We start from the raw sequence: 22,900 nt of genomic DNA, 5'->3' as shown, positions 1-22,900 counted from the left end.
TTCCTGAGACTTTGTGTGTTGATTAGATGTAATACAGGTTTTAATGATGTGACAGGCCTGCTGGTAGATTGTCATAAAGGCAGTCACTGATCTTTGCAAAGACATTAATGCACATGTAATATCAGACCCTGTTCAGAAAATCCTCAGTTACTGTTAACTGAAGTAGTACTACTGTGGTATTATATGGAGGTATTATCCAAGTCCTGAAAGAGGAGTAGATGTACTATAATAGTATTACAACTGAGATAATCATTCTTATCTCCCAGCTGGATTAGATAGATCAGGAACAGCACTGTTCTAGTGTGATCACAGTGTTACTAGCTCTGCAGCAAACTTGGTCAGTACTAGCTCAGAGTAAAACCTCCGCTTTGCATACAACAAACACAGCCATGAGTAATGGATCTGTTGATTTCCATTGAACTGTGTGCATTGTATCCAGCTTTAGACTGGGCACTGATTCCTTCAGCCGTAACACTGACTGAATTTGATGTAGCAATCCAAAAGTGGTGGTGCTTTTTTCCCCCCCAGTCATTAAATCCTTGATCTGTATTTTCATATTTTAGCCCATTATATAGCTCATGTGTTAGAACATTTATCTTTCTTCTTTCAGCACTTCATATTCTGAGGTGCTTAGTCTTTCTGGCATATTAACTTTATTCCTTATTTTGTTAATGGTGCTCAGGATTTCATTTAATTTGCTGGTAAAAGACTTTATGACCTTCAGAGAAGGTTTCCGTCTTAGTTTTCCTTGTTCTGCATGCTAGTTAAACTCAATTTAAAATTCATATGTGGGGCCTGAGGAGGAAAAATGAGAATTTTTCATCTTGAATGCTTGTTTTATGCAAAGTGAATCAAGTTCTTCCTTTAGTTTTAATGTTTGCTTATCTTAGACCTTGGGCTACAGAAGTAGATGATCGATTCTTTTAGAATTCTTATAATTTCCTTCTTCAGTGTCAAGCAGAACTTTTCCTTAGTCGCTGTTTTCAGTTTTCACAGAAATATAGGGCTGAAGCTGAGTAAAAAAAACTTCCATAATTTCTTGTAGCCAACTGCTGTGGGGCAGAATGGCACTTTGAAAAGAACACTTGAGAAAACTTTATTTTCAAGACAAAATTGGCACTGTTCTTTCTACTTTTGAATTTTTAGCTTTACAGCTACACACGCAAGTATTGGTCTTACTCTTGGCTAGCCCTTGCGTTAATTTTAACACTAGAGGGCGGTTGAAACACTTCAGTTACTTCAGAAAGCTAACCTTAGGAGCTCTCATTTTTCATTGCCAGAAGAAAAGAATTTTGTTAACTGCATATAAAACAATGTTTATTTTTAGCAATTAATTTGGTTTATTTCCTTTAGTCCTTTTAAAAACTAAAAATCTAGCTTTTAACTTTCTAGTTTTCTTTGTGCCTTTATAGCTCTATCATGCAGTTAGACTGGTAAGTCAAGGAGGAAGAATAGTTTAGCATTTTAGTAGCTTATGAAGACATACTGCTTATGCTTCTTGTGTGATCAGATGGATGTTTGAGCCACCTTGTTGCAGAAACCAGGAGAGAGATGCCAGAGATGTGAATGTATTAAAGCTTTATTTGTCTCAAGAAAGTAAAAGGTTATTTTATAGCACTTCCAATTAATTTTATCGTTTTTATTGGCACTAATTTGAAATGAAATTCCAAAACACTTGAGTTAATCTTTCCTTATTCTATGCTTTGAAGTAATTTTTTTTTCCCTAGAAGTGCTTCAGAATGGCAACTCATGTCCTTCCAGATGTTATTCTACCCTCTCAGCAATTAGAAAACATGATCCAATATGAAGACTTCTTTAGAAAGGAAAGGTTAAAGCAGTTAAAACTTACTATTTTCAGCGCTCGCTCGAAATTTGCCACAGGAGTTTTTCTTGGCTTAAACCTAAAACTGGAAACATTAAACTTTTAATTAAGAAAATGTGGTGAAATACATAATGAAACATGGTATTAATTGTAAATTGCTTTAAGTGTGTATTATCAGAGATGTGATGCTCATCTATTCTGGTTATAAAGTAAGAATCTGTTCTGCCTTGTGAGTTGGTTGCTTATGTATCTTTCTGGGTTTTATTTTTTCCTCTTCCTGTTTTGAATACATTATACTGCAAGTGTTGAACAATGTTTTTCAGTAGCTGAGTGATCAAATGTTTATTTGCACTTGAACTTTGAATGGTGTTTGGAACAGGAACAAAATATAATCAGTATGCCTTTAAGAAAGAAACTCTCTGTCTTTTATGATTAGTGTAAAAGATTAATCTGATTTTTCCTTGACTTGGTGTCACATAATCTTTTTCCCTCTCCATAAATTATGTGATCTGAAAAGTAACCCATGCCTCTCTTAGGGACCTATTGCACTATAGCAGTTTTGTAGTGACAGTAAGGGCATAATGTTTTCTCTTTCAAGTTACGCTTCTAGAATTGTGTACTTATAAGAAAGTCTTGTCTATTTTTATCAGAAGTTTTTCTTTAGCTTTCACAGGTGGAAAGAATTGAAATGTCTAAGCTGTAGGTACAAGCAAGAAGAGAAAAAATAATGTAGTTTATTATTTCAGAGCAAAAAGGGAAATAAATAAAGACTGGTTTCAGACAGTGGACTGTGTGGTTTGACTTGTGATGCTGACACTTATGCAAAAACGTGGATTGCAGTTTTCCCAGTTTTGAGCAGAGAAAGGCCTGAGCAGGAGTCTCTGACAATGGAATGACTTTATCTACTTTTCTTGTGATATCCTGTGCTGCAGTTTTTGTGCCTTTGCTTGGTTTCTCCCATCACTTCCTTTTTATACTGCAGACACACTTCCTTGGCAGTTTTGGACATAACATAAGCATTCTCACCAGCTTGTGCTGATTGATAAGACAGATTTTGAAAATGGTTGATGCTTGCTTAAGTTTTTCATATGGAGTTCGGTGCATCTTGGCTTTTGTGCAGTGCCAGAGTACTACTTTTGTAAGAGCTGGGTTTCCATAGAAGTGACTCTAAAAAGAATGCAGCAGTAGAGCACTTTTCTTTCTTATTGGTTCTGGATTACAGGAAGGAACCAATTTAAAATGAGCAGAACTATAGTATTTTTATTTTGTTCATAGCAGCTGGCCTTGTGAATTGAGAGACTATAGTAGGCTTTACTTGTAAACAATAGAAGAGAAGTTGCTGAGGGCCAAATTTTCTTCCTGTGAGGCCTAATTTTTGGGTTTTGATTATGCTCTGAACTGTTACCACACAACTGCATTGTTTCTTGATGTGCAGAAATTAAACCAGCTATAAATTATTTTGATGACTTACAGTGAAGTCTAAACTTCTGCTCCCTCTCTCTGAACTGCATTGCCTTCATAGGACAAAAAGGAGTGATAAACCTTTATTGGCTATTTTTATCATTATATTTAGCATATGAATCTGTGGCTGTATGTAGGGAATAGACCTGGTGGAAAGACACTACTTTTCTGCTGACATTTGAGAGCAGGCTGTACTTGAGCTTGCTGCTTAATAGGCCATCCTTCTTCAGATGTGGCTCTTGTCAAAGAAATAACTTTGTAGTAGGCACTTTCTATATTCTAATATTAGGGTTTCATATTTAAAGGCTCTAGTAGACAAATGATCTTTGCTTTGGTATTTTATCCTTGCTCCTTTCATATTTAAAATATGAGTGATTGGAAGACTAGCCTCTATTAGTAGTTTGCTTCATTTTTTTTTGCCTGTTTATGCAATATCCTGGAAACATTTACTTTGTGCTTTTGGGAGAAAAGTTCTCTCAGAAATTTAGATTCTGGTAGTCCATTATAGCTTAGTCTAGTATGTAACAATTTAAAGGAAGCACTCTTTTTCCAAAAATATAAAGCTTTGATGTTTTTGACATAGAAGATTGTGCTGTTCATTGCCATTTACCTCTCCTCCACTACTGGCTTTTATTCTGATCCTGTTTGAGCTTTGCTTACTAGCACACCACTGTACCATGTAGCATAAAGCAGACTAGATCAGGGCTTTCAGGAGTGAAACAAATCAAGCTTGTGAAAAAATCCTGTGATAGGATTCTTCTACCTTGATTCTTTTCTCTGTGCATTGTGAGAAGATGTTGGCTATCTTACTGTACTCCGTTGCAGTCTGTCTGGGTGGGATGGGGAGACAGCAGAACAACCAATAACCATTTTTCCTCTTTCATTCAGTACGGCATGGCTGTGTATGAGCAGGTCATAGGAGTGAAATACTTGATCTTTCCTGCATTACCCTACTATCTCTAAGAAGATCAGGAGTTCAAAAACACTCTCCCAGTGGGAGATTTTTGCAGCAGCAACTAGGTACTGCTTGCCCCTGTGCTGCTTTTAGTATAAAATGGACTGCTGTCTGTAACAGCACCACTGCATTGGTTTGGCTGGTGATCCAAGCAGCTTAAATTCTCCTTGTAAGTTAGGGAAGTTGTTGAGGAACTAACGTAACTGCCTCTTCTTCCCTAAGGGTGTCAAGCTCCCAAGAACAAACATGGAAGCATTAGCAATGACAATCTGTCTTGCTCTAGTTTTTCTTAGTTTTCTAGTGAAGAAGCATCTGGTACAGCCTTCAGTGGTCTTTTTACAGGCAATAAATCCTGATACGTTCCAAGTGACATAATATTACATTTAATTTTTATGGAGGATTTTTTTGGGAAAAGGGAGCAGTGTACAACAGGTTTATTTGTTGCATGATAAGGTCATTCTGTAAGAATGAGGCAAAACTACAAGCATTTTATTTTTGATCAGCTTTGACTTGTGATTAGTTACAGCTTCCCACAATCCAGTCATAGTGATTTTTACTCAGGGTTATATACAGTGATTGTAAAATATGAAAAACAGCAATGAACCAACAAACAAAGCCCACCAAAACAAAACAAAAGCATTTGCAAGAAGAATTCTTTTTGACACGAGTTGTACAGTTCATGAACTCCTCGCACATGTACTCTTCACACATAAATACTGTTATGGTTGCTGGGTGTATTTCCCATATGTAACAATGTTGGAAATCATTAGTGGTAATGCTGGTGTCTAAACCATTCAGGTATTACCTGCTACTTGATGATGCCGTGGATCAGCACATCTGTGCTATGTAACTCTGTTCCTAAAGTAATCCTGTAGGATTTGTTTTGTGGTATAGGTCCTTTATTGTTAAATGAAATGCAGATAAAAGGACTGTTTATAAGTCAGTCACCCCTAATCTCCAGTCCATTCTTTTCCTTGAGCTTGGGAAAGGTTGGAAGGAGTGAGAAAGAGTGTCCTTGTGTGTCCAGATGAGTTTAAACTGTGCTGCTCTCAGTGGACATGAAAAAAATAAACAAAAAACCTGTATTTGAGACCCCCCTTTGGTATTTTCTTTCAGTTTATCTCCAAAGCCAAGTTGTTACATGAGCAGTTGCCAGCAGGTCTCAGTTTCTTTGATAATTCTCAAGCAATTTGGCTGTAGTGATTAAAATCAGAACCTTGACTTTTTAAACTTACAAAAACAACATGAGCCTGATGTGCTCAAGTGGCACAATGCCACCTCATAAATGAGCCTCAGCATTCCTTGTCACATGCAGGGCCTGTATGGCACCGCACCATTTCAGAGCAGTCTAATTTTGAGGTGACAAATTCATGCATCATTGTGGAAAGATGTGATTGAGGCCAGCAATGACGAGCAATGCAGTACAATGAGATGCAAGTGAAAAATAGTTCTGTTCAGTATAGCCTCTAGTTGCCAGCTGTTCCTGGCAAATTCTTACTTTGGTTTTGCTTAAGTATCCAATGTATTGTTCTAATAGCATTGTTACAGGACTGTTTGATCCAAAAATTATTCTGGAGCTAACAGCATATAAGGAGTTCTAGCTAACTGTGTGGTAAGGAGCTAAAACGGGGATAGTACAACTTTATGCTGTATTGATTGTATATTGCCAGGGACTTTAGGTTTTAGAAGCTTTGGAAGAAACTTAACAGGCAAAAGTTAAAAACCAAACAGTAGAATACTGAAGTTGGAAAGGACCAACAGTGATCATCTAGCATATCATTAAGGGCATTGTGCAAATGCCTCTTAAAAACTGACAGGCATAGGACATTGGCCACCTCTCTAGGAAGCTTGATCCAGTGTCTGAACACCGTCTGAGTAAAGAAAAGCTTATTAATCTCCAGTCTAAACCCTCCAGATGCTAGAATCTGGCATTTGTTCTTGTTAAATTTCATGCCACTGATGATTGCCCAATGCTCCAATCTATCCATATCCCTCTGCAAGGCCTCTTGTCCCTCAAGAGAGTCAACAGCACCTCCCCATTTGGTTTCAACAGCAAACTTGCTGATGGTGCCTTCAGCTCCTGCATCTGGATCGTTGATAAATATACTGAACCCAACTGCCCCTAGAAGTAAGCCCTGAGGAACACTGCTGGTGACTAGTTGCCAGGCAGAGGTAGCCCCATTCACTACAATCCTTTGAGCTCTGCCCTTCAGCCAGTTCTTCACTCGGTGCACTGATCATCTCACCAATGAGCTTGTCCAGAAGGATGCTGTGAGGGAATAGTATCAAAAGCCTTACTAAAATCCAGAAAAACTTAACACAGACGACAAGATTAACACCCTACCAAGCTCTTGCAGAAACTATTGAAACTGAACTGTGCTCAAGTCTAGGCAAAGTCTGTCACAAGCTGTACATAGTTTGGGTTTTTTTTCTGTGTCCCCACACAGATTGTAGGTTCTTTGAAGTCTCTCAGCAAAGTGGCTGTTTGGAGAGGATTAAAAAAAAAGAAAAGAAAAAGGGGGGGGGGGTAGAGGGGGGAGAGAACAAAAAATAAAATGTCAGTTACCTTTTGCAAGTAAACTAGATGCTGCTTCGTGTGAGGTTCCTTTCCTTCCCCTCCAGCCTCCCATTTTTCCTCCCTTTCTGTAGAACATGTAAGGTTGAGCATTTCAGCAAATCTGTGTAATCCCTTACTAGTCTATATGTCTGAGGCTATCAAAAGAAATCAGAACTGCTTCATTTCCACAAATTAAAACTTTTTAATTTCTTCATTTATTTAATGAAAGATTTAGGCTGAATGAACAATTGATTTGGGAATCAGTAAATACTTATGAGTTCAAACTATTTTCACCGTCATTAATAACTCAGTTGTAGCTAGGAAAACTCACAGCATTTGTAAAATTTGAAGTCCGGTGTTGTTTTTTTCTTCAGTTGTTTGAATTGTTTAGTCCCATTAATTTGACCCTGCAGCACTGCATGATTGGTGTCTTTCTGCAAACATCCGTAAGTCAGAAGTATTCGAGTTGCCTTAAGCAACATTCTCATGGGCAGTTTGCCAGGAACTCAAAGGCTTCACCTAAATTGCATATTTCTGGGTATAATCTCACTCTCAGCTGTTCTTATCTTTCGTTTGGTTTTTGCTTAGTCCTCCATCTGGCTTTTTACTGGGACCAGATGAGTAGCAGTAAGTGGTGGTATCTGTAATTTGTATAGGTTGCAGCCTCATAGTGTATTTGGAGGGATGTACAGATCAGAGATGCTGAAGTTAATAGAAAAAAATTCCATCAAGTTCCAGCATTTTAAAAATAGCCTCTACAGAGGAGAAGTGGCTGTCAGAGCATAATAAACCATCCGTGGCTTCAGCTATGATTCTTCAAGAGCCTGATCTCAGCTCATTATGAAATCCAGTGCAGCTGCTAGCCATGGTAGTTCTAATGATCTGGGACCTACAGCCTCATCATTTTGTCCCCTGACCATAGTATGAGGCTGCATGTATTTGAGATACAGGTTGGAAGGCTTGGTCAGGAAATAGGTTTTGTCTGGACAATAGTTTAGACAAACTTTATATTACTTTTCAATGTATCTTCTAGACAATAGATTTTCTTATGTAAAACATGGCTTTGCTTTGAGGATGGAAAGGTTTTTTAATAGGCTGTGCTAGTTACATTTTTAAAGTATAAGTCAACACTCCCTGATATGACGAACAGCTTAGAGATTCTTTTTGTTTCTCTGGTGAAATAATGGGGATTATTTTCTGGTTTTGAGCTCACAGAAAGTGCTTTGAAATAATGATTTCTGGAATCTGAAATGCTTGAAAAAACATATCTGAACCTATGCCACTGCAGGACTGCATGAGCTGAGCCTGTAGGAGAAATTGTGAGATTTCAGTGCAGTCTTGAAGACTGACAATATAGAAATCCCTCAAATCCCAAATAGTTAATCTCTACTGCTGGACAGATTTATTGAAAACTTCCCTCTTAACCAATAGTCATATTCTTGGCAGCATGATGATACTGGCTTTTGATGAGGAAGAAATTAGTTATCTAATTTCTAAGTGGGATTTTTAAAAAATTTTTGGGTGCCTGGTTGTCAAGAGTAAAGAGTGTGTAGAGGCATAGCTGATTCAGTATAGACACTTTTTCTCTGCTTTCCAGTGATCTGTACATGATTCACCTGGAGTGGATGTGAACTGAACCCAAAGCGTTGTCCCTCTTCTTTCCTCTTCCCTACCTGCTGGGCATCTCTTCCTTTAACTGTGTAAGTATGCAGAACTGTGGCAGCCTGATTTGTGCTGATTTAAACACTCTATTGCTCCACTGGTAGGAGAAAGTCCAGAAGTATTGTGCTTCAAATGGGATAGCTACCTCATTTAGCAATCTCCTATCCAGCTAGGCAAACCCTAAGAGCTTGAAAACAATTCTAGACAGTAGGCAAACTTCATGGGTAAAGGACAATAGATTTGTGGAGATCAACTTTCTGTTTATTGTGGATGGAAAACTGGGGACAGCAAATTAGGAAAAATTCTATTACCTGTGTTTCTTTACTGGAGATTTAAGATGGGTGTGTTCCCTACTTTAAAGCCCTGCTGTTAGTGTCTGCTGCTAATGTGCTCTTCAGGAACAGCAGTAACATAGACATCTGCATAAGAAATGTTGAACCTGTAGCTATTATGTTTTGTGAGCTTCGCAAATGGTAAGAAGATGCCCATATTTACTACTTAGTATATTTTATCAGTCTTGACATTTCCTGGGGTGAGCTCATTAATTTACTCTGGTCTTCTTATTTCCTATATAGTGACCTATCAGGACACTCTGTCATTGCGTCATCGTGCAGTATGCAAGAATGGGGTTTGTTGTCTATAGTTAGTACTGCAATAGCTTGTCTGAGTAAGACAGTAAGGCTGTGACAGCTTGCAGGTTTGTCCACTTTAGGTGTAACAAGAGAGTGAGGGAAATGCTAAGCAGATAAACGCACCTCTGAGTAGCAGAATACAAGTTCAGCTGCATTAGTGAGCAAATATAAGCACCAGGACCAGTTTGTGTGCAAGAAGTGGGGGGCAAGAAATTCAGGAATAGCAGCCATTCAGTACCACAAAAAGCAAAGTGGAATGCTAAGAGTTGAGGGAAATAATAAAAAGCATAATGCTGTAAATGCAGTATGGATATTCATTATAGGAATGAATATAGCCTTATTGGAGCTTGATATTGCAGCTCATTTATTATACTGTAAGTCTCTTTCTTTGTAGAGGTGTATCAGTAAGCTTCCTGTTGGAGCTGCAGTTTAAATCAGTTCTTTAAGTGGAAAGTTGCACAGTAGCAAGTTGAATTTTGCTGATGTGATGGCACAGTGTAAATTCGCAATCTGTGTGAATTTAAGGGCTGTATTGAAGCGAACAGCGCGTTTATACTGCAAGAAAAGACCCTAGGCCTTCGTTGGCCTATTGGTGGCAGTACTTGCTAAAGTAGTGCTTTATGGTCAGTGTTGCGCTCTGCCCATTCAGTCACGTAGTGCTCATTAATGCGCTAGCCTTGCTTTCAGCTTCTGTCATTTTCTTGTTTAAACATTGTTAAAGGGTATTGTGGGCAAAGGCTGTGGCTTGAAGACTGTTTGGCATGTGGGAGGCTGGATCTGCTCTGCAGAATACAGTTCTGAGTGAAGATCCTTGAGATAATAATAGATTGTAGCTGTTCAGACTATGTGATGTGATGTGGCTTGGTGCAGTCATAGTTGCTTTGATGTGTGTCGGTTACAGTCCACATCTCAAGTCCAATGTGTCAGCTGCAGTCCAGCATCTCAATTCTGTGTTAAAATGAACAGAGCTTTGGGAGATACCCTTGCACAGTAAGAATTGTTGACACCAAGGGGTCCAAGGTGTGCTTCATAAATGAATTTTCTGTTGAACTAAAACCAGAACTGAACTCAGGCTCAGTGGAGATGAAATAACTTAAGGATAGCTGCAGAAATGGAAAAAGTCTGTAGTGAAAATAATGTCCATCAATAAACTGGGGATATTGCTGAGCTCTTGACTTAAACTGCTGTGTTTCTCTTCCTTATGTAAGTCCTACCCTCTGGCCAAAGGGTTCATTTCCATAATTGCTATGTGGCTGGTTCTCCAGCATACAGTGGACACATACATTGCTGTTTTCATTGGCTCAAAACTTCTAACTGTTTGTCAGCAATAAAGATGCTGCATCAGCTTCTTGCTTACTACAGCTGGAATAGGGCACTGCCAAAACATTCTTGAAAAGAAAACAAAAAAAGCCAATGTCAATGTTGTGGTCAAAGAGCTGAGGTAGAAAGCTCTTAAACATTTAATGTGGTGTCCATCCCCCCTCCATTTTCTCTTCATTTTTCCTTACTCTTCTCTATAGCCTGAGCTTCAGTTCACAATTAGCAGAAGGACAGAAGCTTTGCTGATGTGTAGAACTGAGGATCCCAAAGTGTGTTATAAGGAAAAGTGTTTATTGCCATTCCCCTTCTGGATGTGGGATCCCAAAACATTGGTAGCTCTAAGTGATCTAATATAGCTACCTGTGAAGTCCCTGCTGGACCTTAGAAGCCAAAAATCTCCTACAGCTAGCATGCTGCGGTTTCTTACTTGAACTGTTAAACCACATGCCTTCATTTGAAAGTATAAATTTTAATGACAAGTTTATTCACTATTCACCCAGCTACTGCTTTTATTCCTGTTTTTTTATAATCTTGCTTTTAATGATAAAATACATGCAAGACCTAGGGTATTAGATCTTTTACCAAGAATTTCACTCATACCTAAGTGCTAAGCAGCACCTCCTTGATTTGAAAGGTGAGGCAGCAAGGAATTATTGTTTAGGGCTATTTCTTTTTAGTGAACATTTATTTGTCTGCTGTAGAGTGTCGTCACATATTCTGTAACTCAGAGTCACTATAATCAGAGGGATGCAGGGCAGGTCAGGGTGTGTTCTTATCTGTTGGCTACATCTCTGTAAGACTACAGCTCCTTCTCTGTTTGCAGTAGGAGCTCAGTTGGATTGAGATGAAGTGTTGCAGTTCCTGAACTTAATCCAGAAATGACAAAAGGCAGTATACCAGTCTGATATGTTTTATGCATAGTGGTCCTCACCACCAAGGGCCTGGCTGATTGCCAGTGAGGACCTGAGTACGGTAGAGTTTCAGAATGTGCTTGTGATGGTCATGAATGTCAAGTTTCTGTTGCCTCTCTGAAATGAGATGTAGTAACAGCTGTGCATTCCTATCCTGCTGGATTCATGTTCTGATTCATATTTATTTGCTAGATTGAACTTCTGATTGCCTTCCAGATGGTGGTCAAATGACTTTCACTTGGGTGCCTTGAAAGTGCCTGTTACATCAGAAAACTCCAGGAACTGGGAGTGAAGGAAGAGGGAGAAGAATGGTCAGCAGTCTTCAAAGAGCATTTTACTAGGAGCCTGGGTTGATGAGATATTTGTTGGCTGTGTAAGGCAGCTGTAACCCAGTGCAAAAGAATATAATCAGTGTGTGTGTGTGTAATTCTGTTCTTGGTTCTTCAAACTGCTTGCTGATGTTGGTGCAGTAGTTTTATCAGCCTCTGCTTCAGTATTTGTATCTGCTAGGTAGCATACTGCTTGTAAGATGTATTCAAATTGACAATGAAATACACTCTCATACAGCCAGTTGCAAGGGATTGCATGTCTCTATTGTAACTTTGTGTAGCCAGTATGCAGAAAAAAGGTGTCCACATGAAGCAAAGGAATAAAAGAAACTAACTTCAACATTTTCTGCTTTTGTTTCATGCAATGTGTCATCACCACTACTTGTTTAACAGCTTTTGAACGAGCTTTTGTCTCTACAAATAAGATACTAAAGGTGTCCCTGCCCATGGCAGGGGGGCTGGAACTAGATGATCTTTAAGGTCCTTTCCAGCCCAAACCATTCTAGATTCCTGTAAAAATTACTCTTCTTTATTTCCTCCTCCTCGCCCTCCCCCCCAAGCTTGTAATAACCTGATTCAGAAAGGACTCTGTCTCCCTTTGCCTTGTGTTCACTGCTCTATCGTTTCCTGTCCTCAGGTTCTCAGCCTAGTCTAATTACTGTCAGTGCAACAGCTGCTGCCTCTGCACTGCTGAAATCTCTGTGCCTGTCCATTTCAGTGAATTCCCCTTTCATGTTCAGGCTGAGCTGAGGCATACCCTCTGCCTGTGTCTCTTGTTTTTGTCTCCTCATACGACATAAATTATTTTGGTGTATGGTTTGCATTAATAAGATGGAAAGAAAAATTGCCCTACAAAAAACCAAACAAGCACTGCACGAAACTGTATTGTGTGAGACAGTGGCTCGTTTGGAGCCTTATTTTGACATCCTTAGATTGGAAAAAAAAATCCCACTGTGCATCTTCATGTCTCACTGAACTCTTTCTTTAGTGAGTTAAGATTAGGTCCCTTTCCCACCAGCTCATTGTTTGATCAGGAGCATGCAATTGTCCAAGATGCAGAGCAACACAAAGGGATGTTGTATCTGTTCATATAGCATAAGTATATATATAGAGGACAGGTCAGCATAGTCTGAAAATATAATTAAATGTGATAAAAAAAAAGTGGCAGTGAGAAACATGCATGTGTTACTCTAATGCTGGTCCTTTCAGGACAAAGAACAAATGTGTCTGCTGCTACTCCAGTTGCAGCCTGTTCTTCTTAGTCTATAAATATGCATGAGAAGAAACAATTCAACAGACAGTAAATGTAAAATCAAAAAATAATTACCAGTAATGTGTTTAAGGGTGGCCTCCTGTCAGATTGCTTTCTTTACTCTCTTTGTCCACTCTAAAGCGCATACAGTAAGTATAATGTGAAAATAAGGGATAGAATTAAAAACCCAAACCAGGCTCTTTTTTGCTTTTGTATCATGTGAAGAATGCCTTTAAAAAGGTTAGTTTCTTTTATATGTTTTGTTTACTTAGATTCTTTGTCCCTCTACATTAGAAATTCAGATGCACCAGCAGTATGGTGGAAGCAAGATTAGTGTTAGTACAAAGCGAGGGAAACAGTGGTGGGAAATAAGAGTGTAGGAAGCACATCAAAAGCTTTGTCTCTTCTGCCTGCCACGTGTCTTTTTTTTATTTTAAAGCTATTTTGCATTTGTTTTATTTGCCATTAAAGTTCACTCTTACAAGCTTATTTTTCACAGCCCTGGAGACCAGAACCAGAATCTCCATTCTCTTCCCACTCTCCTACCTTTGTTAGTATAAACTAGAATTAAGAAAAAATGCACTTTCAGAAAATACAGTACAAATAAAAAATTAACAACGGAGGTAACACTGGGCACATGTACTGGTGCATCTAAGGAAGTGTGGTCATTCACTGAGGCTACCTAGTATTGCATGCTTGATCTTATCTCCATCTAGCCTTGGAGCTGGCGCTTTCATCTTCTACCCATTCCTACCCTTCCACCAGGAGATGATTGTTTTCTCTGTTCCTACTTAAATATGTTGTCAAATTGGCTTACACATGGGAATTTGTAGGTGACACAAACATTTAAATTGCCTCCTTGTCAAGGTACAAGGTGGTTTTTCGCTTTTCTTTTTCACAAGGCAGAAAAAGAGAATCTTGCCATTTGCCTGTGATTTCTCGATGACCCTGTCTGCTGCAGGAAGTGTGTGAACCCATAATGGTCACTGCTTGATGTGCAGTGCATGTGTACTTGTTTCTGCTGCTTTCTGTATGGATACCTAGGATGGCTGGCCATTATTAGGGGGACTGAGAAATCTGGTAACCTGTTAGAGATGTGGCTGCTGCAACTCTGTGTCTCCAGGTGCAACCTGGCATGTATGAGGCATACATATATACCACCTGGATCCCTTCTTTCCTCTGCCTTTTTGTTTCCTACCCTAAACATTTTACAATAATTCTTGTGCAAACCCAGAATGGTCTTCCTCTGCATCCCACAGTGTGTCCCATACTCCTGGGCAATAACCTTGCTTATATATAAGATGAACCTACAAGGTGAACCTGAGATCTTTTCCAGTAGACTTATCTGGTCGGCATCACACCTGGTTAATGGTGCTGATGGTTCTCCGGGGATACCCCTAGCAGAGGGCTGGGGCTCTGTTTTCTCAAATGAGTTTTTGGGAGTCCCTGTGCCTTTTTGCTCATATTTGTGTATATGTGTGCATAAAAACCTTTGATGGGATTTTTGTTCTCCCGTTATGGCCCTGGGAGTAGCTGCTCAAGGTGTTACTGGGGTTCTTGCACCTGCTGTTGTCTCTCTGAGCTCCCATGTGAGTGCTTATCAACATAATTACACCATCAGCATCTACAGGAAGGTGAATGAGTCGGCACCAGTCTTTGGGTACAAATCATTTCCACACATGGAAGAAGAAATTGTTGGGTTTTTTTCCTCATATCTCTTTTTGTATGAGTCTTACTCAAGAATTCTTAACTGTTGGGTAGCTGCAGAACCTTTTTGTGTAGTATGTGACAGTGGTTGATGCTTGGCTTTCTGGTCATCTTTGCATTTATTTCTTTGCTAAGGGGTTTTCTGTAGTGCTCATCATCAGTGTGTTTTCATGCTTGCATAAGGAAGATCCATGATGTGATGAGTGATGATCTGAGAGGAAGGATGAGAACTATTCTAGGTAATTTATTTATGCACTACTACTTTTTTCACTTAACTGGTGAAATATAAGTGGGATGAAAAGGGTGTGGGAACTCCAAATATACCTTATCTTAAGTGATTTTGATTCAGCTGTTATTTTGGCTCCAGTACTCCAGGATCTCTCTCCCCCCACATTTATTTTTTTTTCTTCCTTCTCCACCCTCCAATCTGCGGCAGCTGTTAGAATTTCATCATTGTCTCCAAATGCCACATTTCCCATTAGCACCACAGCCCCTTGTGTGCTAGGGGGAATGTCATTTGTGTGCTTTGCATGTGTATTATTGTTAGGTGATCTGCAGCCAAAGCAGTGCTTAAATCTTTAACTGCTGGAAGGCTGAATTCCTTGGAAAGAGGTGCACATAAGATGCAGAAACATTGAAGGGTGAGATTTGTAGACTTGCTGTCAGAAAATGATTAAGCCTTTTTGTTCCCATGCTCTGCTTTTCAGATGCCTTTGCACTGTAGTTAGCCTTATCAGTATTTGATACAACAATGGATGCCTGCATATTTATTCCTTTTGGTGGTTTTACTGTCACTTCACTCATTGGCTGTCACAGTTGTATCATATCTTAGATGGCTTATCCTAAAAGAACAATTTGCAGGTATGAAACCACTGTCCATTTTAATATTCCTTATCTGTCAGTCGGTTGTGTTATCTTTAAAGCTGATTTTTAGGTTTGTGTAAATGTGTGTGTTTTGAGTCAATTGTTTTTGTGAAGTTCTTTCTGCCCACTGTCTTAATTTCTGCCTCATATCCATTTTGTACTTACCTTGTCTTCCCAACAAAACTCTGGCAATGCCTTTGCTCTTTCCTTAGTCTCCTGCAATTAGATTCTCTGCTGGATTCCTGCAGGCCTGGCAGTGCAGTTTAATTTGGACCCCAGGGTCAGCTTGGAGTTCTAACTTATTTGTACCTTGGCTCTGTCTTGCTGTCTTGTTTTTTCGTATCTACATAGAATCAGTGAGGTTGGAAAGGACCTCTGGAGATCCTTTAGTCCAGTCCCCTTCCTTAAAGCAGATCACCTAGAGCAGGTTGCCCAGGTCTGTGTCTAGTCAAGGTTTTTATATCTCCACTGAAAAGTATTCCAGTCCCTTAATCATCTTTGTGGCCCTTTACTTGAGTCACTTCAGTATGTTCATGTCTGTCTTGCACTGGGGAGCCCAGCATATGACATTGTACTCCAGGTAGAACCTCACCAGTGCTGAGCAGAGGGGAATGGTCGCCTTCCTTGTGCTGCTGCTGATGTTGCTTTTCATATAGTCCTAGATACTGTTGCCTTCTTTGCCTCAAAAGCACTTGCTTGGTCACCCTTTGTCCACCAAAGACTCTTGAGTTTGTTTCTGCAAAAGTGTTTTGCAGCTGGTCTGCCCCCAGCATATATTGGTGCTTGGGGTTATTCCTCTTCAGGTGCGAGACTTCACATTCACCATTGTCAGTTTTTATGGGGTTCCTATCAGCCCATTTTTCCAGCCTCTCAAGGTGCCTGTGAGTGATGGACAGCTATCCGGTGTATCAGCGTGAAAGCAGAATCTTGCCAGGTGATCTAGGGAGAAAGAGTGTTTGTTGAATGCAGTATGGTTTCATTGTGTAAAGTTTAAGAGAGTGTTCCTCCTCTTCACGGCTTTTGGAATTCCCCACTTATGAGGACTGTATGTGTCTTTTCTGCATTTTAATTATTCAGGAATGATGTCCTACGCTACAGAGTGTTTGCTGATTTAAAGGCTGAAATTAACATTTCAAATGACTACTTTTGATGCTTACCTTTGATTCTGTAAGTCAAAGACGTGAAAACCCTTATAAGACTCTAGGAAGACCTAAGGGCTTCAGGTATTGTCTCCCATTAAATCACGAGTAATGCTCAGCACATTTTGAGTTAAGGGAAATGTGATTTTTTTTCTTTTTTCTTTATTTTTTATTTTTTAATAAATGTGGCTTTGTGACTTTTTTGACCCTTTCTGTTTTTTAATTTTACTAGTCGGGAAGGAGCTGGTTTCTTCAGCAGTCTGTGACTTGTTCATATGTGATTTTGATACGCTCCATTTAGGACAGAGTGCTCAGCCCTCTTACACCTGATGTTGAATGCTGTTGGTTGAAAATCGCATTAGGTATGGCTAATGTTCACAGTAAGCAATCCTGAAAGTGCATTTCTACCTTGTGTTTCTTGACCTAAAGGTTGTGGGGAGATCACTTGAAACAGTGCACTTAAACTCTGCAAGCACTGGTCTGAAAAGACGTGTTAAAAACTGATTGCCAACTTGCTTTGAGGGTGTGGACTTAACTAGTTTGTTCTACTAACAATGTTTTTTATGGACTTACAAGTCTCATCAAGTCCTGTCTGCTTTCTCCTGCCAAATAAATACTCCCTAATAATCCCCAAATCTGTGCCTTTGTTTTCATTATGTATTTGCTTGTTTAATAAATAATCTTTTTTTTTCTCCAAGAAGCCTACACTGACTTGCATGTGAGCTGTTTCTTGGCTGAACCACATAGCAGATTCTGTATAGTGTGATGTATTTGTCAGTGTTCTCTGAAGAACCACTGGTACTGTGGAAAATCAGCACCATATAATGATGTTCCTGAGGGCTGTGGAGGTGTTTTGGGAGAATAATATGAAATAGGTCTTGCATGTCTCTGCTATGATAAAGCAACAGGGAAGTAGTTATTTTTTCCTGCATTGTACTGAACTTCTTATTTCAAAGGCTGACAGTTAAATTCTTGGCCATTTGCAGGATGTGAAGAGGATCTCCCTGTAGAAGCCCAGTGCATGTGCCTTCCTACTTGACAGTACAGCATTAGTATCTAGTAACCAGTTCATTTAAACTGTTGCATAAACATTCTGAATAATTGTTTCATAAACAATCTGAATACACATTTTGAATAATCTCCTTTTATATTTCAGTTACTCTAATTTATTTTCCATAAGTGGCTCTTCAGAATGTAATGGAATAGAACAGACTATGTCATTGGTGTGTTTTACGTCGGTTTAACTTCTGCTCTGTCAACATCCAAATAGAGGAATTTCACACATGACCTGCAGCAGCATTCCCAAGGAAAGAAGAGGAAGGAAATGCAGATTTTTGTCCATGTCACTCACTTATTAATAGGTCCCTGCAGAATACTAAAGAGCTTCAGTATCATTAGGGTTTTTTTATTATTTTAATTTTTTAGCTGAAGAGTCATAGATTTCACATGCACAGTATAAGATCCCTCTAGCTGGGTACTTTTTCACGAGAGTTCTATATTGTATTACATGTTTCTAGCTGCTGGTTCAAATTTCTAAAGTAGGATTTTTCTGATTACAAGCTAAAGTTTGAATTCCCAGCCCCACTGAATCCCCCTCCAAACTTGCTGACTCCACCAGGCAGAGTGATATTCTAGCGGATCTGTTAATGTTCAAGCTACATTCTTACCATTCTTTTCTCACAGGAAAATATCTGTAAATAACTCTGTCTAAAATTTCTTACTCTGCTGCATTTCTGCTCACCCTAAGGAGCTTGGGTGCTTTCTTTAGTATTCTTCGTATATGTCTAGGAATAACCAACTAAGGGTATGGTGATGCATCAGTGTCATTTGGGTAAAGGAGGTTGTGTTGAAATAAAACTTTGCTACCTGTTTTTTAAAGGTGCATAGTGTCATTTTATCCTTGCATGTCTTAAGGGAAATTTTTATTTCTAGGTTTTAACCTTAAAATGGTATTATCGCAGCAGTCATTTCTTTGTTTCCTGCAAGAGTCATTGTTTCTGTCAAGGTTTACTGCTTGAATCTCACCTGAAAATGTTTGGATTGTTTTTTTTTTAAATATTAAAAGATTTCTTAACAAGATTGTGGGTAATTGAAAGTTTTGTAAATGAACCTTAAATACGAATTTCAGAACTTTAAGCAAACAGATTTCGAAGGTTAGTATTCTTATTCTTTGGACCACTACCAGCCCCCATTACACTTGCAATGGGTTTCTGTGTTTATTTAAAGAGTTCCATCTTGACATTTTTGATGGTTGATTTCTTAAAAAAACCCAAATAATTAATTTGTTATCCAGGTTAAAAACTTGATAGAACATCTGAGGAGTGCTAGGTAGTTCATATTCATCATGGATATTAGCTCAAATTTCTGATGTCTTTTTGTGACTTTTCAGCCCTTTTAAGTATTGCTGTGTGAGTCAGTCAGCAAGCTGGTCGGGATATTGTACAGCACTGTGCTGGGGCAAGAACAAAATGGGTTATGGCTTGGTTTGACAGAGTTCTGTGGATGCTCCAGCTTTTAGCTGTGGTGTGGCTGTATGATGTCTTGTCTCAGAGGTGTAGTTGAAGCATGAGTGTAGAAAGTTATGCATTATCTGTAGTCTGAATGTGTGAAGATTCCTCTCTTTCTCCATAGTTCTGTGCCTGAGTTGGATGAAGGCCTTATCGCATACTGCAGCTGTTGAGAGTTGGAACTTTCTTTATTGAAAGGGTGGGATACCTGTAGCTGATGGAAGTCCTGAGTATGGGAAGTCATGGTCTTCTTACAAGCACCACCTTGGGAATTTCAGGTGTCTAGTCAACCTTGAAGGTTAGACACCTGTATGTAGAAAGGAAGATATTGTAATTGTGTGTTTTTTGGAAATGAGACTACAACAGGTAGGCAAGTATATACAAGAAGTAGGACACAATACTAAGTACAAATTCTATCTGGTTTAAGGTGAGATCTTTTTGCTCTGGTTGGATGGCAGTTTGGATCTTATTTTTTTTATTGCGATAATTTATATTGAATTTAATTGCATTGTACTGGCAATAATAGGAATATTATAAATGTAACAAATCTGCTGGGTACTGTATAATACCAGGCATTTTCAAGTGATGGCAGGTTTTATAAAGGCTGAATTATCATGCAAACTATCTAGGAGCATATAATTTATGCCAAAGGTGCTGTAAGATTGCATAAATTTTAGACTTTTATTCTGAACTACTGCGTTCATACGCTAAAATAATTATAGGGTGCTGATGATGCAGCACCATTTAAGAAAATGAATGACTGAATTTTACTTAAGTCTATTATTTAAGATAAAACTATGCTACTGTATTAAAAAAAATAGAATAGAAAAACCCTGTACAAGAAGATGAAATGCTGTCAAGTCATAGACCATAACACTGGAATTGGGAGTCACTTTCTTTGGAGAAATTGTATTGTTTTACTTTCTTTTTTTCAAGCACCCCTGCATGATGAAACAGTTCATGCAAATGTTGAAATTTGTGGAGATCTCTGTTGCTGTCCAGCTGAAAAATATTTGTAAACTATGAAAAAGATTTAAGGAATAAAAAGAACCAAAACACAAACAACCAAAAAAAAACCCCAACAAACCCAAGTTACATCTGCTCTGAAGAACAGCCTGAAGAGGTAACCTTCAGGAACCAAAGAGCTTGGATCGGTCGGCAAGGCAAAGAAATGATGTTGAGAGATGGCTCATTTGAAGCCATGCGTCAAGCCTTTGTCAAATTGAGAAGCAGTATCACTCGGGAGTCCTTCCTTGTGCAGTGTTGTGTCTCCTTAGGTCATAATGCACATTGGTTATCTGTTAGTATCCTACAGCTGTGTAGCGTTTGTGTAAAGCTGGCTTTGGTGTTGTCCCAGACAGAAGAAGCAATGGAATTGAAGAGGAGAGGGGAAATGGATGCTTCCTTGGTATTATAGCCATTTTATTCTACTCCATGACTTCTTGCACAGTGCCCTTACGTAAGAACCCTGAGTGCAAGTACAGTGTTAACAAGAGAAGTCTACAGTGCATCGCAAATAGTGACCCCTTCAGCTATTTCTCACTCACCATCAACATTAAAAGAGAAAGGAAAAAAGTGCAATGGGGGGCCAGGGCAAGTAATAGATAAATAGCTGATGCTGTGTACTAGCAGCGCTTTCCAGGTCAGCATGGCACTGACAAACCAAGTCCAGTCATTCTAGAGATTTTCAATAAGAGGTCAGGCACTTGATGTTTGAGGTGACCTTGTCTAGTTTGAGTTGGGATAGGTTTATCTTATCAGCTTCACATCAGGTAATTCTGAGCATTCTAAGATTCTTTGTAAAAATATACTTAAACTATTTATCTCTAGCAGTTGTCAGCACAGAGGGGAGCTGATATAAACATACATACTGGTGCGCTGTTATCCCAGCCTTCCAGAAAACTACTGGTCAGCAGCAACAGCGAAAGATAAATTTTCTTGTCTTCAGGTGATTTAAGTGAGGTGTGTGAACTTAAAGGCTTTTGTGGAACTGTGCTGCATTCTTGTATGATAAATTCTATTCCAATTTTGTTAAAACAAGTGAAAGAACTGTGCAAAGCTTGACAATTGCAATAGAGTGACCTTGTAGGGTGACCTAGAAAAGGAAAAATGAGCTGCTGCACTTTTTTCCTTTTTTTTTTTGTTTTTTTTTTTTTCCCCCTCTCTCATTTGTGCTGCTTAAAGAAAGCTTGGAAAATTATTTCCATGTTTTTCCCACTCATAACAACAGAAACTCAGATCTGGCTGAACATCAAAAGACATTTTCAGTAATAGAATTCTGAGTAGTATCATCACATCTTTCAATTGCTTTAATTTGGAAATAAATTGTTACATAAAGATACCTTTTGTTGTTTTTTTTGGTTGGTTTTTTTTTTGTTGTTTTTTTTTAAACGTAATTCCAACACTTTGGAATTCTGTGCGAATTCTCCACAGCAGAATTATACATTTTCATAAAATAGTGAAAAATTTTATCACTCTGCTATATTAAAGAGGTCCAAAAGTCCAAAGCATGTTAAGCAAAGTACTTCTATTTTTGTAGTGCAGTTTGAAATTGCCAGCTTTATGATAATCTAAATAAAAAGGAAATGATCTGATTTAATATTGTTTTGCATTATTAATTTAGTTGTAACTCTGGGGAAAAACAGATTTGATGTTAACTTTGGTGTTAGTTTTGGCTAGGAGAGGGGAGAGTAGGAAAATGGGGTTTGCTACTTCTCATCATATAATGAATAGTTGGGAATTTTAATTTCCATGTGGATTGCATTATGTTAAAAACTCAAAAATTACTTGTTTGCTGGTGTAATATTTAATTTAGGATTATGCAAAATTGGATATGGCTTGACATCTGCAAATGAGTTAAAACTGTAAAAATCTGTTACATGGTTACATAACACTACAGTAATTGTGCTAGAGGCTTAAAGAAAAATGTTTTTAAAAGCATGCTTTGCATTTAAAATTAATATTAGGGCCAAGCATCTATATTATGTTGAACTGTATTTGTTAGTCAATGTGTTAAAGTATAAATATGGAACTTTATCCTGTATATTAAATTAAGGGGATTTTTCTAGATAGGAAGAAACCAAGCTTCTTTTTCCCTGTTTGTATTTTTTTTTTTTTATTGATTTGTTTGTTTGTTTTGTTAGCTTGCAGCTTCATGTGAGTTGGTGTTATGTGTTAACCCCAGCTGGCAACTTAGCACCATGTCCTGGGTTCAGCAGTAGCAGTCTTTTTTTTTCCTTCTTAGTAGCTGGTGCAGTGCTGTGTTTTTGACTTTCAGCCTGGGAACAGTGCTGATAACATCGATGTTTTTAGTTGTTGCTCAAATGTTTAGTCTGACCAAAGACTTAGTGAGCCTCATGCTCTGCCAGGGAGGAGGGGAAGCCGGGAGGAAGCAGAGACAGGACACCTGACCCAAACTGACCAAAGAGGTATTCCAGACCACAGCATGTCATGCCCGGGACATAACTGGGAGTTACCTGGAAGGGCACTCTCTGCTCGGTCGGGCTCATTTTGGCGGGTGGGATTGTATTCTCTTCCCTTGCTATTTCCCTTATCATTATTATTACTGGTGGTAGCAGCAGTGATTTATGTTATACCTTAGTTACTGGACTGCTCTTATCTCAACCCATGGGAGTTACATTCTTTTGATTCGCCTTGCCGTCCCTCCGGGAGCTGGGGGGGGAGGTGGGGTGGTGGAGAAGAAAGGGTGTGTGTAGGGGGGTAGACTGCATGGTTCTGATTTACGGCCTGAGCTTAAACCATGACACACCACCATGCTGCTT

General features: G+C 38.9%; 1 protein-coding gene across 2 annotated transcripts in view; it reads left to right on the top strand.

Annotated features, from left to right (window-relative positions):
• TSPAN9 (tetraspanin 9) overlaps positions 1 to 22,900 on the top strand; it is a 153,677-nt gene that overhangs the window by 11,031 nt on the left and 119,746 nt on the right. The window contains exon 1 of one of the 2 annotated variants that reach the window (XM_057428690.1): positions 8,341 to 8,495. The exons of the other annotated variant lie outside the window; for it this stretch is intronic. The gene's annotated coding sequence lies outside the window, so the exon portion shown is untranslated. Of the gene's footprint in view, positions 1 to 8,340; positions 8,496 to 22,900 lie in introns of those variants that run through there. 2 annotated transcript variants of the gene reach the window in all.

Source organism: Pezoporus wallicus, unplaced genomic scaffold (assembly GCF_028554395.1).
Source record: "Pezoporus wallicus isolate ANWC-B61680 ecotype Strahan unplaced genomic scaffold, APGP_CSIRO_Pwel_v1 scaffold_3294, whole genome shotgun sequence".
Lineage (NCBI taxonomy): Eukaryota > Metazoa > Chordata > Aves > Psittaciformes > Psittacidae > Pezoporus > Pezoporus wallicus.
Note: the sequence above shows the minus strand (reverse complement) of the source record. Positions and strands in the feature narration are given on the sequence as shown.